The following is an 18,781-nucleotide window of genomic DNA, read 5'->3' on the forward strand; positions in this document are numbered from 1 at the left end:
AAAAACCCAAAGAAATGCTCTCCTTATCTCTGATGGTGAGATAATGAGTCAGCACAGAGTGCTGAAGCCCAGGTGCTTAAATTAGTTTGCCACACCTGGCCACAATCAGTGGCAATCAGCTCCCACACACCTGGCACTGCCCTGATTGACTCACACTCAGTGAGAGGTCATGCTGAATTCCCTCACATGTCCCTTTCTGTCCCTGTCCTTGTCTGTAAATTAAATGCTTTATGAAGAGAGGCCAATTTTTATGGATAGAAGGGATTTCTCCTCAAATAACAGAATGTTGGCTCAGTATCTCTGTGCCAGTCCCTTCCTGTGTGTCAAGAGGCTCATCAGAGCAGTGGAGACGCTTATACTGTATGTCTGCAGCACTATGAAGAGCGTTAAAGCTTCTGTGCGCATTTATGGAATTAGACTTTTCCTTATTTACTAACTTAAACAGTGTTAGTGCAAGCAAAAATTAAATTCAGACCTGATCCCAACACAGCCCTCTAACTTGGTTCTTTTAATGGAGCTAACAGGATAAATCTTCTTAAAGTAGGGGTATTATACTTTTCTGATTTTTAAAACATAAATATAAAGTCACAATGTTAGGTGTCCATACTCCACGTATGCAAATTTTCAAACTGCAAGATAGACGTATGCGGCAGTAAACTTGGAATTAGCGTGTGAACTGATGAAAATGGTTATTGAATATCTCGCCGAGATTTTACCGAGACGAGATTTTGATGGACCAAACTGATGAGGTCATCACAATAGGATCTCCTGACTGGTTCGTGGTTCGTCCGTGCTGCCGGCAAAGCGGAACAGACCGCCCCCACAAGGCCTTTTAGCCATTAGCCACTTAACAACAGAGTAATTAAACACTTACCAAACAGATATGTCCTGCTCTATCCTTTGCTGCCGCTGGTTTTCTTCCCCCTCTCTCTCCAAACTATCAGGATCAGACTCCGGGTCTAACACGTACAGACGTATATCAAAATTCGCCATATTTTACTCAGTCGGACCGATTCATTCAAAGTTTTCAACTACTAGCATAACAACATTAGCCACATTGGAGGGGGAGGCACAAAACATTGAGTCCTGCCGCCAGCCAGCCTCCGGAAAATCGGCCAATCAGAGGAAAGCAGGTCCGTGGAGCGGGGGGGAGTTAAAGAGACAGCAGTGAAAATGAAATGTTTCAGACGGAGGTTAAAATAAGGGTTTTTCAGGACGCCAGTGTGAGAAACATGAGGAGTTTTTTGAGCTGTAAACCTCGTAAAGCTACTACATGGGTATCAGAGAGATGGTGTAAAGCCTTGAAAGAAGGCAAAATAGCCCCACTTTAAAAACTGCTGCAGGTGCTCTTGAAATATGTCTGTAATTAATTATTTCCTAATGTGTTTATAACCCTACGTTTCTGACACTGTGTTGATATGATGTGTAAATCCTGTGTGGTGGATAAGTTTATCAGTCAGAGGTGGAGCCATGGGGGGGAGCTTACAGGACCTATGCCCTAATGTTTTCTCAAAAGCCCTGAATCTTTAAGTTTGGTAAAAGTACATTATCTCAGATTACTGATGAATGTAAAAAGAAATATCTTGAATTTTGATAAACAGATTGACCCTGCTGATTACAACATGGAATTTTCATTCTTGTCGCCAAACTGAGAAAAACCCAAATCAGATGTTTTTATTTTGAAAAAGCTTAAAAGCCCATGCTACAGAATAAATAAATACCTTACTATTAGTATTTATGCATTTTTTAATAAACATGCATCTGTAAATTTGTAAGTTCGCCTAGGACAACATAATGGCTAGAACCGGCCCTGATCTGACTTGAGTTCTGACTTGCCATTGTTTATGTCATATATGCTTTTGCTGCCATGTTCAAAGTGTTCATAATTGTTAAAATAAGTATGTTCATACACTCATTAATAGGTCAATTGTGTCATGTGATATCACGCTCTAACTGTCCTCTTATTTCCTTTTCAATCCATAACAAGTTCTTCTGTGGTTAAGTTTATGTTATTATCTTAAGTATATCTATAAAAGCAGGTCCGTTAGGTTAGTTTAAAGGAATATTTCCCACTGCAGTGGGGTGGGGCGGTGTGTGTGTGTGTGTTTGTGGGAGGAAGGGGATATAGTAGGGGGCCTGTGCCCCAGTAGAGCTTTATGCCTAGCAATGCCTGTGGGTTCAGGAGATATACTGGAAGTCTTGGGAGTGTATTATGTTGTGTTCACACCAGTAAAATCATTAGCGCAAGTATATTACATGTAAAGTCAATGTATACATGGGAGTAGATGCAAGTTCACCTTGGGCGGTGTGTACGCCATGAATTAACAGTCTCTGGTGGCCAGAAGATCTCCAACGGAGATCTGGTGGCCAACTTACACCACTTAAAAAAACCTCTTACTACCTCTGAAGGTGGGGAATGAGTCTTCAGAGAGTGTTTTAACCCAATTTGAAGCAAACACACTTAAGTCCTCACTATCTGCCTCCTAAAGTCAACTGTGCCGACCGATTGGCAACAAGAAGCAAACACTTCACTGGGGTTGTCAAGTGGGAACCCTCCTTCACCGGTGTTTTGTTCTCAAAGCGTAGAGCATAGAGTCAGGACCCACCACTACCCCCTAACTGACCAGTCATGACCACATTTCTGAAAATTTTCAATCATAACTAGGAGTTTTGAATAAAAAGTGAGGCAGTTTGAATTTTACATGAAACAAAACAAAGACATATGCTGTAGTGGTGGGAGTATCGATACTAATGTATCGATATATTGGTATTTACCAAGAACCCTTTAGCAAAGTATTGATACCAAATGAGTACTACAAAATACATCTCACCACCACTTCTCTGCCGAGTGCTTCCCTGCCTCTCTCTCTTCCAGACTGTTTTGACTTTACTGCCAGTCCGTGTCACGTGAATTTGGAGACCAATCAAACATGCCTTACCTGCTCGTCTGTGTCACATGGCTTTAAGGACCAATCGGACATGTCGATCCTGCCGTACATGTGACTTTGAGGACCAGTCATTAATGAGTAACAGATTTCAGCAACTCCACTCGCTCAGATATGAAGTCATTTTGTAGTCTGCGATATGAACCTGGCTGTCTTTCTCACTCACTGTGGTCCCTAAGTAAATTTCAAAATTGTAAGAAAACACACAAAAAAATACTGAGACCACATGCCAACACCATAAAATGTGAAAAGACCAAATTGTAGAAACATAAGATAAATATTTCTATGAAAATCTTTGATGACTTGAATTTCTTACATTTTTGTTTCAAATTAGTGGGTATAGATGGCTAATATAGCCCTTATCTCTGAATTTAAACAAAGAAAAGAAATTGGTTATGTTGTGGATATTTTAATTCTATAAACAAGTTTGTGCTATGATTATAGTTTTTTTTTACCTGCTTAAACATTTTAATTTAATTGAAGTTTCTCCCTAAATGAATTTCTGAATGACCTACATACGCCTTTTTAACTGCCCGAAATGTGTAACTTTTGAAAGTTTGCGAGTCCAATATTTTATTCTTTCTTCAAAAGTATCGATATCGGTATCAGTATCGATAAAATTACATCAAAAAGTATCAGTATCGTTTCGATTTAAAAAACACTGGTATCGCCCATCTCTAGTAGACTGTGTCCAAAATCACTCCCTATTCACTATATAGTGCACTATATAGTGAATACGCCCTTTTGTAGTGGTGTCCGAATTCTGAGGCAGCATTGTTATTCACTATATAGTGCACTCATTCTATCCCACAATGTGTTGTGAAAAGTAGTGAGCAACTGATACTCACCAGCCCAGCAATATCTACCATCATGCATCGCGGTTGCTGCTCTCAAACATGACGGACGAATGAGAGGAGCACAGGAACACACATAAAAACTTTAATACTTTTTTGTTTGTTGGTTTTAACCAAATCTGTAAGAAAATGTTAAGGATTTAAAACGGAGTAGCTCTAAGATTACAAGACATGAGACCATCATCTTTATGCAACAATAAGTTACATTACACACAAAAATGTAGACTATTTTGCCACTAAAGATACAAGCTTTTTTTTATTATCTATTATCATTTTTATTTTTTGGGGAAAACACATCACATTAATTATCAGTTTTCAGTGAAATTCTATTGTTAATTTTGACCCTCAGCTGTTGTCATTGAAATCTACAAGCCATTGTTGCTAAACTTTTTAATTGTGAGATGGCAATCACGTCATTTCCCACAGCTGGAGTAGTGTCCGAAAACATTTTTGTGTTTTGCAGTTGAGTCCGCTATATAGTCCACTATGCTGCTCACTTTACAGTGGATAGGGAGTAGGGAATGAGTGAGTGGTTTCGGACACATCCTTCAAATTGAAAGTATATCATAGACTTTTGATCAAATTTTTTCCCGAGCAGACATTTGCGACCCACTAAAATGGCTTTGCAACCCTCTTTGGGTCCCAGCCCCTCAGTTGAGAACCAAGGATCTACAGCATCCCAGAGTCAACCCTGTCCATGCTAATTCTCACTTCCCCACCATGCCAACAAGGAGACATTCCCTTTCTCACCTACCCTACCACATGGCCATCACAGCCCAAACAGCATTGCAACCTTCAACAGTCCCAGGCTTAGCAAGAGGGTGGGGGAAGCAGAGCTGGAGGTGAAGTGCCCTGACTGGGGCTAGCTCTCACCCTGAGATATGTTGGGTTGGGTTATAGGGCAATTAACCAGAACTTAAGCCTGCTGTACACTGTATAATGGTGTCTTCAATTGGGACTGTGTTTACCATGTTCATAAGAAGATATCATGTAAACCAGAGTTGTGACCTAAGGAGCTATGACAAGTGTTAATCTAGACCATCACCTTTGTCATCTTGGGTTTTGTTCCCCAGTGTGGTGTTAAAACACAGAAACACTCTTTTCATGTCCATCTTGCCATTGCCTTGCAACAATGTTCCCATATGGTTAGCACTCAAACTCCAAGCCTTCTTGTACAAGACTTCACTATACCACCATACACTTTTATGAGTCTGGTTTGAAGGCAGCAAAGGCAGACAGGCTAAAGCTAATCTGTCTGCATTTCAGTTGTCTCTGATACAAGGAGAGTGATCTTGTGGGCAGACCCTAGAGGCTGCTTGGGGACTACAGTGTTTTTAGGTGCCCCCAATTCTTCAATAGTCACCATCTGTTTAAGGTTGCAACCCTGAAACTGTGGCCGAGGTGCTCCAGGGAGGCATATACGTTTGGGGTTATGGCCATCTAGGAACACCGGATGCCTCTTGAAATCCTGAGTCAGAATTCTGGTCCAGTACCCTGTCTGTTGCCCATGAATACATCCCATAGTTACTGAGGGGGGGCTTCTTTTCTGAGGAAACCGTGAATATCATTGAGGCAAGTTGCAGGGCCAGACTTGATGGCAATCCTGAACTGGGCAGGAGACTGAGACATGTAGTGGTGAGGGCGGCGAGGTACAGAGGCTTTCAGGTTCAGGTTCATGGCATGTGCTATAGAGGGTAAGTTTGGCACAAGTGATGGATGGCAAGCTTACAGGGCCACAAAGAGCATCGAAGTAGTTGTACTGCCCCCCCCCCCCAGTGTAGAGTACTATCTACACTACTCGGTGTAAATTTTTAACACCATACAGTGTTGGAGTAACACTAGTTCAGAGTAAAAACGTAAAACTTTGAAAAGTGTTAAATTAACACTCAAAAGTATGGACGCATATAAACACTTTTCTAGTGTTAGATTTAACACTCTCAGTGTTAAATCTAACACTGCTGATTTTGCTGTGTAGTCTTAATTTTATTCTTTAAATGAAATACATTTTAGTTTTAGTCACATTTTAGTCATTTCTATCCTTTTTAGTTTTAGTCTAGTTTTAGTTGGCAAAAACTCAAAACATTTCAGTCTAGTTTTAGTCCATAAAAAGTCCTCACATTTTAGTCTTTACTTTTATTCCAAGCACTTATTTTCTAGCCTTAATCTGGTACCAAATCATGGAAGTGTGTTCTATGCATCCTGCCAAACCTAGGGTCCCTGCTTTTTACAGATGAGAGGCAGAATAGCTATAGCTAGATTGTTTATTGATGGATTTTCCCACAGTGGAGAAGTATCGTGGATTTTGAATGTTTGATGAAAACTACATAACATTTTAGTCTAGTTTTAGTCATCACAGATCTGTTTTTGTTAGTTTTATTTTAGTATTTGTCACGGAAAAAAAGGCTGCCCATAGTTTTAGTCGATGAAATGAACACTGTTAAGAAGGAAAATTCACTTTCAAAGTTAAAGTGCACACTGAGTAAATTTTCTGTTAATAATCATTTCCTTGTTTTTCATTTAAAGTCATTTTGGTTTTGCTTACCTCCTCCTGTAAACCTAATGGATGTTGATGTATTACTATTTTAATTGGCATCTAATACATTTACAGTGGTTATATATGAAAAACAGGCATCATCCCTTCTGACTGGAAGAGGGACACTGTTCTCTCAGTCTGGAAGCAAAAGAGTGATGCACACAAGTATGACAACTACAAGGATATTATGCTTCACTCAGCATCGGGCAAGGCACTTATCCGCTGCTCCAACATCAGCAGCCTGAACAGTCAGAGTTGAGTGCTTTTGGGAATTCAACGGAGGGTTACCTGAGCCTATGTTGACTTCTGGAAGGTGTTCGGCTTGGTGAGTAAGGATGCCCTGTGTAGGCTTCTGAAGCTCCACAGAATTCTTTTTAAATGCCTGTGTTCTTATTAAGAGTCCTGCAGAAACCGGCCTGCGTGTATTTGTAATAATTTGATAAAGCCTTTCTCTCTCAGGCCAATGTGTGTGTTTGTACATGCACGCCTATAAATAAAAGTCTGCTCTTGTGTGTGTGTGTGTGGAGGAATCAGGGTTTCTGTGCACCTATTATGTGTTGTGCTTCCTTGTGTGCGGGTGCGTGTGCATCTTCAGCCTTAATTTGATGTCTAAATAAGTGGTTCCTGCCCTCAGGGTTTTCCTGGCAATATATCACTGAGGTAACAATGGAGCTGCCGTTGTCCTCGTCCCTGGGGAGCAGCCGCTTGCCCGCTCATGCATGGCCTCATGGGAAATGCAGACCTGGCGAACAACGCAGCGACACTAAATGATGCACACACACACACACCTACACACACAGTGCCCAGGCTCTGATGTGTGCTTCAATGGAACCTGCAACCTGCTCATTTATTTCCCCTCTCATTTCTTGATATGTTAACCCTCTTTTCCTTTTAGCTCTTGTCCTCTTTCTTCCTCTCTCTCTTTTTATTTACATCTTCCTGTACCTTTTTTTCCACTGTTACATTTTCCCTATCCCAAGGTGAGATGTTTGACAGTTGCTTTGAGTAAATTGGTTTATGGTAAAGTGTCTAAAATGGCACAAAGGGTTTTTACTGCGAAGACCTTGGAGAAATCCACTGAAGGAGAGAAGACAGAAAAAGGAAGAAAAACTAGACTCCTACAGGAAGTTGTTTAGTGGAAGGACAGACTAAGTGAGGCAGTGTCGGTGCACAGAAAAACTAAACACTCTTCTGAGGATTAATCTGAGGTCTGTGATTAACTCATTGAGTGCCATGGGCTCTATGCATGAACTGCTTCCACATTGGACATTAGACCGCTCCCACACTTCCAGTTGGGAGAAGAGAAAGGCACATGATGGCAAATTGGTTGCGGTTTACTCACTGTTTTCGTGAGTTACCTGAGCTGACTGTCAATGACTAGTTAAATTTAGCTGAAGATGTACATTGCAGCACGCAGCAACGATGTCCAGAAGTGCTTTTAACCTTTTTATGAAACATCATTTTAGCATGTGTGGATGCCAAGCGATGATGATAGAGTAAACACAAACAACAATTGAAACAAAATGGAAACGATGCATTGTCTCACTCAATCGCAGCAGTGTGAACTGGGAGGTGTTTAGAGCATCGCAGAGTGGAACATTGCAAGCAGTTGCAAGTTTCAACTCGTCTGATCGCGAATCTTTGGTCTGAACTGACCTTTAGATGTGATTTGGAGCAGTAAATGAATGGTGTTGACATCACACACATGCAGACTACTCAGACAAATAATTATTTGCGACGAGGCTCCAGTCAGTATTTGCCCCAACAATCATCAGGAAAGTCAAATCTTGGCTAAAATCGGGCTTAAAATCCTGTAGTGTGTGGCCGGCCTAAGCTCTAAAATATTCAGTATTGGCCCTAAGTGACACCCCCCCCCCAAAAAAAAAAAAAAAAACAAAAAACTGAGGGAGTCAAGTGGCCAGTTTTGGCAGTGGATGCTGGAAGAAACTTTAAACTTTTGCGTGAGAAATCGGTTACTCACTGAAACCGACAGCGAATCGAGGGATCAGCGCGTTCATTCATCTGCCTCGGCCAGCCAAGAGGCTAAAGAATGCCGCGAGGTTCCCTGTTCTTGATACATACAACGACGTCACTTCAGAGACGAACTTTTCTGACCCAGACTCTGAGGAATGGATGCCGAGTGAGCGGAGCAGATATTGTTCTCCATCCCAGAGCGATGGAGGTGAGTTAACGTTAAAAAAATGCCAAATTTGTCGAATGAAACCATCACTCATGTGTTCACTTATGTGATTTCAAAAGCAGACTTGAGAGAAGAGCAAGCCTCATGCAGTTCTGCAACACCGTCTGTTGGCAGAAAAAGAGGTAAGAACTAAAAAATTCCATATTATAGATTATATGTTATATATATAATATATAATATATTTAACATATTTTATATTACTTCTATGATTTACAGGCAGTGCCAGGGGACATGCAAGCAGGAGAGGACATGGGCGTGGGGTTCCGTGGCGGCTATCCAGTTGTATTGCGCCGTATTTTGTATTTATTTTTATTTATTTTACAATAAAATAACATTTGTAATACAATTTTCAGATGTCTTTTATGTCATTGAAGGCAAAATTGTAACATTCAAATCACTTTTTTGCTTTCCAGACTCTCTTTCACAAAAATGCATTTTTCTCAGCTTTCTAGAAAAAAAGTGGTCTTTTTGGTGAAACTAGCCTCTATTCAATATCAAATAAATCAAGAATGGAACAAGCTGCAAACAAGCGTTTTTTTTGCTTGATGAAATAGAGAGTTTCTTCTTTCATTTGAGCTGTTCAATGTTTTCAGAATCATAGTACAAAATATTCTGTGGGTCTTGAAAGATGACTCGAAATGGCCAAAAACACTGGCACAAGCCACTTTCCATTTTATGAAAGGGCTGGCACTCAATGAGTTAACAGCAGTGGACAAACCAAAGAGAGTGAGAACTAGGATACAGCTCCTAATAAACCATCCTTGCTCAAATTGTGTGGGACTGAGACTCGTCTCAAAGCTTTGTTGACTCTGATGCCCAGAAATAATCCGAAAAAGGCAATTAGAAAGATGTGAACCAGCTGTGTTAGAAGTATGCCTTTTCAAAAAAAGAACATGGAACCCTGTTGTTACTATACACGTTGGTAAGTAACTTTGATATTTTCTTTGAGAAGAAGTTGATTTAGGAATTTTTTTTTTCTGTTAAAGGGCAGTCTATAAAAAGGGGTAGTATTTTGAGTGAAGGTGGAGATTACTTTCAGCTGAACACATACAGTAGGAGTCAAACAGCTCACAGTTCTTAGTCTGGAAAAACTATTTTTTCTCCTATGCCAAAGGTCCTACATGTATTAGAATCTGGATTTTACTTTGCACAATAGTAGAAAAATCTATAACAAGGTTGTTTTCTGTCCTCCTTGATCTGATCTAAAGATACATGACTAAACAACCGGGTGACTGGTAATTAAATAAGGTTTAAGAAAAAGAAAAGGAACTTTTTTTTTTTTTTTTTTTACAGAGAACTGTCTTTAGGTTTCCTTAAGAGTTTTTCCTAGTTTGTACTTTTTGGTATTTATGAGTGTTGGCATTTGTTCCTTGTCCCCTGTGTTTCATGTCTAGTTTAACTATCTCTTTTTGTATTTGTTTCTGTGCTCCCTTGTGTCTCTTATGTTTTGGATAGCTTCCCTCTTCTCTAGCATTATTGTGCATTGTGAAGTTTCCTGTTTTATTTTGTAGTTTCATTCCCTTGTGTGTGATTCTAGTTTTCTTCCTGCCTGAGTTTCCCTCCACGTTGATTACCCTTACTAGTTTTACCTGGGTTTCGTTAGTCACACCTGTCTCTCTGTCTGCAGTCACTCCCTGTGTATTTAGGTTCCGTGTTTCTCCCTGTCTTTTGTCAGTTCGTTGTCTGCTGTCTGTGTTGCTGACTTGTCCTCCTGGTGTTTTCTGAGACCTTACCTGCTTTGTTTTTCTTGTGGAAGCAAGTTTTGTTATAGATTTTCTTGTAATTTTTGTTAATTAAATTTAGTTTGTTTTATCTGCATTTGGGTCCTTGTTTTGAGTTTTTCACCACACCTGACAAACTGAGCCTGTGTCCATTGGGTTTGCACCTGCACCACCTGAGCATCGTCTAACTGTGGTCCTTTATCAGCTAGGGCTGACATCCATTTCCAACCATGAACAGTTGCAGTGCAGGACATGATGTTAGTCCCTTGACCTAAAGCAGGTCATGCTGTCACTTTAATGTAGTATGATGCAAATTAAAACTGTGAGTTTTCAATCAGTCAATCTCAATCAATCTTTATTTATGTAGCACTTTTCATACAATGCAATGCAGCACAAAGTGCTTTACACACAGAATACAATTTACAGAAAAATACATTAGTTTAAGCCCCCCTCGCCAACAACTCCCACCCCACCGCCATCCCACCCAGTACCCCGAACCCTTCTCCCCATTCTGTGGTCCATACCCTGGCAAATGTGTCATATAAAGCTGAAGCTATTTTTATTATTGTGAATTTCTTTATTGATAATCTCCACTGCCTCATGAATAACTTTGTTCAGCTTTAATGTCCCAGATCATATGACAATTTAAACAAAGTTTATACTGTGACAACGTGCAGGGCTCTTGATTGATTTAGCGTTTACAACCTCTGCTATTACAAGTATTTCTACGCATGTGCAGCTCTAGAAGAGTACCAAAGTAGCAAAAACTGAGTTTTATACATTAAAGGTTTGTCTGACATCACCAACATTAGTCATAGAACAGAGGACTGTGTGTCTGTGTGTACCTGCATGTAAAAATGTACAGGAGACCATGCTATGGTCACAGATACACCAGCATGATACCTGAGGCAGACTTCAATTTTGGGTGGCTCTTATACTGTGTTGGCATCTCACTTTACACTTTATGTAGTCTTTGATTCAAATCTTTCCTTTCATATTTGCTTTACTTTGAGATTTTAAAGTAGCTTGATGGTGTTTTGTACCCTCAACTTTGCCTGGGAGGCAGCGGCTTCCTGGAAGGCACATCCGGCCACCTTCCAATCGGGTTAAGTCATGAGTTTAACCTCTCATCCAATCACCAGCCACCATCGTATCAGGTGAGCAAGCTTGCCGCTTCCCCAGACAACTATGCCAGCTTGCTTGCTAGCTTCTGTGTTAGGTATAAGTTTTCAATATAAGCTACCTTAAGTCAAATCTGAATAATGTCATTGATTTAAAAAAAAAAAAAAAATGCAAGGACTGCTTTGCAGGTAAGTAATGCACATAGGCAGCCTGGAAGGCAAAAGTTATGCCAAGCTGCCTTCAGAAAAATTCACAACCAAGTCACCTGGCAGGTAACTAATATAAGCACCTTGGAAGTCATTATGTCCCACCCACATCTCTAGCTGCCTTGAAGTGAGCAAGGCTCTATATGATAAGTTACTTAGTATCCTAAAAGGCATTTTGCTTGATAACTGACTACTGTAACACCACAGTTGTGTGAAAACTGAAATTTAGAAATCTTGCAAATTTATTAGAAAGAAAAAACTGAAATATCACATTGACATAAGTATTGAGACAGTTTGAAACAAAACTCAAAGTTTAGCTCAGGTGCCTCTCATTTCTCTTGCTCAATGCTGAGATGTTTCTAAATCTTGACTGGAGTCCACCTGTGGTAAATTTAATTGATTGGACATGATTTGGAAAAGTACATACCTCTCTATAGAAGACCTCACAGCTGACACTGCATATCAGAGGAAAATCCAAGCTATGAGGTCAAAAGAACTGCCCACAGAGCTCAGAGACAGGATTTTTGCAAGGCACAGATCTAGGGTAGATTACAAAAAGTGTCTGCTGCACTGAGGTTCCCAACAGCACAGCAGCCTCCATAATTCTCAAAAGGAAGAGGTTTGGCATAACCAGGACTCTTCCAAAAGCTGGTCATCCAGACAAACTGAACAATCGGGACAAGGTCCTTAGTGCTTGGGGTGACCAAGAAACCCAGTGGCCAGTCTGACTGAGCTCCAGGGACCCTGTGTGGAGACAAAGTTCCAGAAGAACAATCATCACTGGCATATGGCAGATAAGCTTCTCCTCAGTGCAAAACAAAAGAAATCCTGCTTGGAGTTTGCACCAGAGGGACTTTCAGACTGTGAGAAACAAGATTCTCTGGACTGGTGAAAACAAGACTGAACTGTTTTACCTCAGTACTAAACGTTATGTTTGAAAAATCCAGGCACTGTGGCAGCATCATGCTGTGGGGGTGTTTTTCAGCAGGGACTGGGAAACTGGTCAGGGTTGAGGGAAGGCTGAATGGAGCAAAGTACAGATATATCCCCAATGAAAACTTGTTCCTCAGTGCGCAGAACCTCAGACTGGGCTGAACATTGACAGTAACCCTAAGCACACAACCAAGACAACACACAAGTGACAACACAGAAGTGGCTTAGGAACAATTATGTTAATGTCCAAGAGTGGTTAAGCCAGAGCTCTGATCTGAACCATATCAAGCATCCCCATCCAACCCAACTGAGCTTGAGAGGTTATGTACAGAATGGCAGAAAAGCTCCCAAAGCTGGTTGCATCATATTATTGGAAGCTTTGACCAGTCTGTGTTACTGCTTGGAGCTGAAAATATTGGAAAAATCCATTTTAATCTGAGGACATGTGGTAGTTCAGTGCATTTGAAAGGTTATACATTTGGGAGCAGTTTAATGCAACATTTACTACAAGATCTAAAGGAATAACCAGTTTATTAATAGATAAATGAGAGACTAACTTAATGATTTGTAATCATGTCAGTGCCTTTTTAATGACAGCATCTGCATCATTTACATGATAAAATAAGAATAGTCAATTATTGTGAGTGCTAATGAGTTACAGTTTTGCTTGCAAAGCTTGCAGTAATGAATCCGCTGTGCTTCATTTTTTTATATTTACATATCATTTGCAATAATCTTGGCTTGGTCTAATGCTAAAAGAGCATGATGATAAGGATATTCAAACAACCAGACAATATTCCCACAGGTAGCACTTAAAATGAAGCAGTTTTTCACCAAGTGGATTTAAATGAGAGTACCTCTCAAAGCAAGTTGAACACAGAAGCCCTTACCTGTGGTTATGCTTCCCGTTTAATTAACTGGTGCTTCATGTAGAAAACTCAGATGTTTTACATCATTTTTCTAAGCTTTTTAAATGCAGATTGAACTGTGTTTGTTTTAAATGATAAAACTTCTTTTAAAAAAGATTACAAAGCTTACAATCAATGTGAATAAGCATTTAGTGAGCATGACTCTGTCTTACTTCCTTTCAGATGTGCTACATAATGAATAACATAATAATTGGATTATAAAACCTGGACACATCTACATGGGTGAAGTATTTACATGCAGGCTCTCAGTCATGAATGCCAGTGGTAGCTGATTTTATTATCTTCATCTCAGCGTCTCTCCTTGACTTAGTTTCTTAACTCACTTACAAGCAGCTGAAATCTCCTCTAAAACAAGTCTCTCTCTAATCTCACAATCATTTAGCACACCAGGGGTTAACTTCAACCCATTGCTAAATGTTCTATTAATAGAAAGCTGAAAAAAAATAGGGTACTTTATATCACAACATGAGGCAATGCTTTTAATTAGAGCAACATTGACACTTGTAAATGAGACATAATGAAGAGATATTAGTGCAACAAAGAAGCTCCTTCTGTTCTTAAGCTTGGCATGTGTTAACTTGAGCTACATGAGTCTTAGATATAACTGAATTTCATAAAAGATTTAGGATCCTTTTTTTTTAACTGTATAACATGCACTGTCTAAAGCATGTGGCCAAATTTATTTGAGGGTTTTATACTTTTGACCAGGTGGTTTGTTTCTGCACTCTCAAGACAGGAACTTGCCACCTTTGCACCTGACCACTCCTTGTTCAAAGACAAATACTGAGTGCTAACGGTAGTGCAAGTTTATTTACTACTAAAACAACCAGACTGTTGGGTGTAAAATATGACATCTGGGGTCTAATGGCACAGCTGGAAAGACACCTGCACTGAAGGCCAGGATGCTTTGCGCCAGGCCTACGATAGGGCACCAAAGCTTGGGTGACATCATTATTAATTATATGATGTTCTTCAGTCAATTTGATCTTTTTAGAACCTTTGATTTGCAATTAATATTTTAGAAACAACCAAAAAGTTACTGTCAGTGTATTAGTAAATTAATTAATTATGTGGTAACACTGTATACGTTTCATGGGAATTTAATAGTAATTAACCTGATATTTTTCTTAAATATTTACATTGTCTAGGGATTTATGACCCTGAACATTCTGGAATTTAAGAAAATTTTTGGAAGACTTTATCTGAATTTTTGGGAGCTTTCAAGTTAATTTTCTTGAGGAATTTTAGAAATCTGGTGTTCATTTTTTAAAGGACTTCACATGACTGTAATTTTGTGGAGGGCCTTTACATCTACTTCTGCCAAAGGCATCAGATTTAGGTTGTAACTCATTACTTTGTTCGGACTGTTTCAGCTGGGCCAACACCAGAAATACTGAAAGTGGAAAAACTGTGTCCTAAATTAAGAACCATGTTCAAACTTGGCAATGCTTGTGCACCCCAGTGCATAATGACACTGTACCAGACACTGTTTTAAGAAAAGTGCTGTTCACTGGCCACATGTAAAAACATAGTATCTGGGACAGTATTCTGTAAGGATGCACAAACAATGTTTCTGTTGATATCCATTATGCTGATATTTTCTAATTCATTTCTGCCTATACCGATATCAGTATTGATAAATGCATGTACTTCAGACCTAAAACCTTAGTCCTCAAAATGCACTTTAAGTTCAGGGAATGAGGATGGGCAAAGGAAAAGACTTCAACTGTTGTAGGTTTGTTGGTCCTGCCTTAACTCCACAAACTTAATCAAACATATGGTCTATATTTATAGTCAACTGTTACTACCAGCTCGTTGTGGGTAAAGGAAGTAACATAAAACCAGATGTAGTTGGTAAATTTAAGGTATTTATTACAAAAGTAAAATTGCGCTTAACAAAAGTGAGGCAAAATGAAAGGACCTACGAGTGCTGCTCAACTAATAACCAAATAAAACAGTGTCTAACTAGTGTTTTAAAACTAACTAACTGGTGATACAAACTGAACATAACTCTTAACTAACTACACTAACTAACCAAATCTAATAACAAAAGAACAGCACCCCTAAACCTAGTGTGACTAAACAAATAGCAAAACCTACATGTGAGTGTGTGCCTAACTAAACGACAACCTGGCCCAGTGCATCAAAGGAGTGCCTCAAACAGAATCTTAACAGAAGTTCAAAACACTAAACAACTCGAACACAAAGAGGCACAGTGGCGAGCTCAAAACTAAGGTGAAGCTGCGTGTCAACTGCTGGCGGTCCAGACTTTTATGAGGGTTGGGCTGATTGGTGTTGCTTCTCATTGGTTGATTGGTTTTGCTGCAGCTGTTCATTGATCACCTTAGCAGCAGCACAGGTGTCAGGAATCAACCTGGAGGAGCACAATCAGCAGCACCACTCTCACACACACAAACACTTCACAAATAAAATTAGTTGCACTGGGGGGGGATGAGGCTGTCCTATATATAGGACCTTAACATATATGCCGTTACACATAATTACCTTTCAAAGCTAACATCTGCAGATACAATATCATGCCAATAATATTTTGCATCCCAAGTATTTTGGTTAGTTGGGAAATTTGTGCTTCAGTTGTTAAGACAAACCTACATTTCTGTGGTACAATCAAAACTGATAAAACTTAACAAATAAACTACATTCAGTGCACTTTGGTGAAACTTTCTAAACTTTTCACCCATGGTTTAGAAAGAACTTGTGTTGTATATAGCTGTATATAACATGGCCCTCAAATGCAATGAAGATGAAGAATCAGGAAAAAAAAAAAAAAAAAAAGAATATTAAGCTTCACTACTGTATAATGATTTTTAACCATAATAACACTTATTTTTCTTTTTTTCAATAAGACATGTTTTATTCACACTCTCAGCCCACAGCACTACATTCCCCACAATCCTACAGAGTCACATCACCGTTCTGCTTGGTGGAGCCATGAATATCCACTGTTGGCTGCTAGTGAAGTTAATGGTTGGAGAAAAAGTGGTTGGTAACTGTTGAGATCTGTGGTGACGACAGATGGCACCACATATGTCACTTAACACACGATCAACCAGTAGAAGTTTTAAAAATCAAACAAAAAGTTGCAGCAGATGGTTTCGACCCGAGAGGGCAGTCTCTATGGGAGAGGGTTCTGGAGGCACACCGTGCATCTCTGACAGCCACTCTTACTGACTGTTCATCTGAGACAAAGTATATCTCAGAGAGGAAGTGCTGTGATTTGCCAGTACTATGTATTTTTTTTTTAAAGATTTTTTTTACATTCAACTTCATTCATACAAAGTTAAATTCATGTATTAACCACATTGCAAACATGAAAGACTAAGCAACGTTTTACAGATAAAACAGAGCAAATGGCCAGAGGTCTAATCCAGGTCTAAATTATGTATAGACCCATTTAAAGTAGTTACACGAATGGTGGCTTGCTTTAGCTTTGTTAGCTAAAGCTTACATAGCTACACTAGCTACACAGTTAATGATACTACGTAAGCCAATATATCTAAGTTAGCTCTAGCAATGTGAGCTTCAGCAACCTGAGCTTTAGCAAATGCAATCTTTGGCAAATGTAGCTAAAGCTAATGTAGCTATGTTGACAACATACCTACTTGGCTTACATAGTGGCTTTGAGAGCTTTGCTTTGGCTGTGTCAGAAATGTAGCATCTTAATCTATAGCTATGTTAGCTTTAGATAGGTGAGCTTTAGCAAATGTAGCTAAAGCGAACTTAGCTATACAGATAATGTTGATATGTAGCCTATATAGCTTGTGTAACTTCCGTAGCTGCTTTGTAAGCTTTGCTTTAGCTACATTAGCTAGTAGCTCTGTTAGTTACATAGCTCTGTTAGTTGCGTGACTACTTTATCTACGTAGCTAAAGCAGCTAAGAGAGCTATGCTGGCTGTGTTAGAATGCTTTAATGGAGGACAGGTTTTTTTCCTGTAACCAAACTGTTAACTTTGCTTTATTAAACATTCTGTATTTAGGTTTTCCAGCTCAGGTTTTTGACTTTTAACTTTTGGCATCCTTACCATTACCCTAACCCTAAATGGAATTTAATCAGATTTTATTTCAAAAGTTTTATTGTGATTTTATGTTATGAGATATGCAGCGGTGTGTGAGAGTGGCCGTCAGAACTGTCTTGCACTGTGCACACTTTTAACACAGAATGTAGAATTTAAATACTTTGTGCTAAAATGTCAAGATTTGGACCCCAGTACAGCTAAATCTCCATAATTATAGGTCTTCATCTGAAAAAGTGGTTGGAGAGTTCAGTTTCTCTTAAAAAATGTTAGTATTTATTGAAGAAAATCACATTTATTCTCTCAGTGCAGCAGCTGCAGAGTGGTTGTGTTGTACTGAGTGAGTGATTGAGGTTGAATCACAATGTGGAGAACCAGCAGAAGAAAACAGTGTGCAGACACAGAGATGGTAGTGATAGCGGTGTAAATATGTCAGTGTGGCCGGTGCTGTGTGGTAGGAATCAGGGGGGTTGACCTTGGTCATAGTTTAAGACCTGTCTTTTACTGAGCAAGCGAGCAGCTCCGAGAGCAATTTGTCAGCATGCTGCCACCTTGGTCACTCCTAGTCTTTCTGTCTTTCTTTTTGTCTCTTTGCCCTGGCTTTTATCTGTCTAGCTCTTTTCCCTCTTTTATCACTCACTTCAGAATTCTACTCAAAATCCTTGTTATCACTTTGAAAGCTTTGCACGGTCAAGCTCCCTCTTACATTACAGAGGTACTACAGCCCAGGGCTTGTTAGTCGTACCTTTGCTGCAGACTTTGAATCAAAGGCGCTCAGATTTCTGCTTTTGAAGTTTTCGCTTCCAGACTTTTCAGATAACTCACACAGGAAGTGAAAGTTTAAAGAATCAGCCACAAAAATGTGCTTTGAATCTACTTTTGGTAATTTTTGCATTATGTATTTAGTTGTAATTTATTTGTTCTTGTTGTATTGCTTTGAATGAAATGCTGCTACTCTTTTTATATTTTTTACAACTAAGGAAATTAATAACATATGTACACTTAAAGCTACATTTTCCTCCCATGTGCCCACATATAGACACACATGGAAGCATGGCGATACAGTTAAATACTGACATGTCCACACATATATATTTACCGCCAGTATACAAACAAAAAAAGCATTTAAGTGGTTGTTACAATAAGCCTCACATGTTTACTACGGCAAATTAAGTCTTTGCACAATCAGATGAACATTTCCCCTGAACACACACTGCATTAAAGCTTTCGCTGTGCTTGAGGCTGCGTTTAATTCATCAGTGAAACAGATGTAGGAACATGGAGATTGCACACAGTGGTTTTG

Source organism: Cheilinus undulatus, linkage group 5 (assembly GCF_018320785.1).
Source record: "Cheilinus undulatus linkage group 5, ASM1832078v1, whole genome shotgun sequence".
NCBI classification, from domain to species: Eukaryota; Metazoa; Chordata; class Actinopteri; order Labriformes; family Labridae; genus Cheilinus; species Cheilinus undulatus.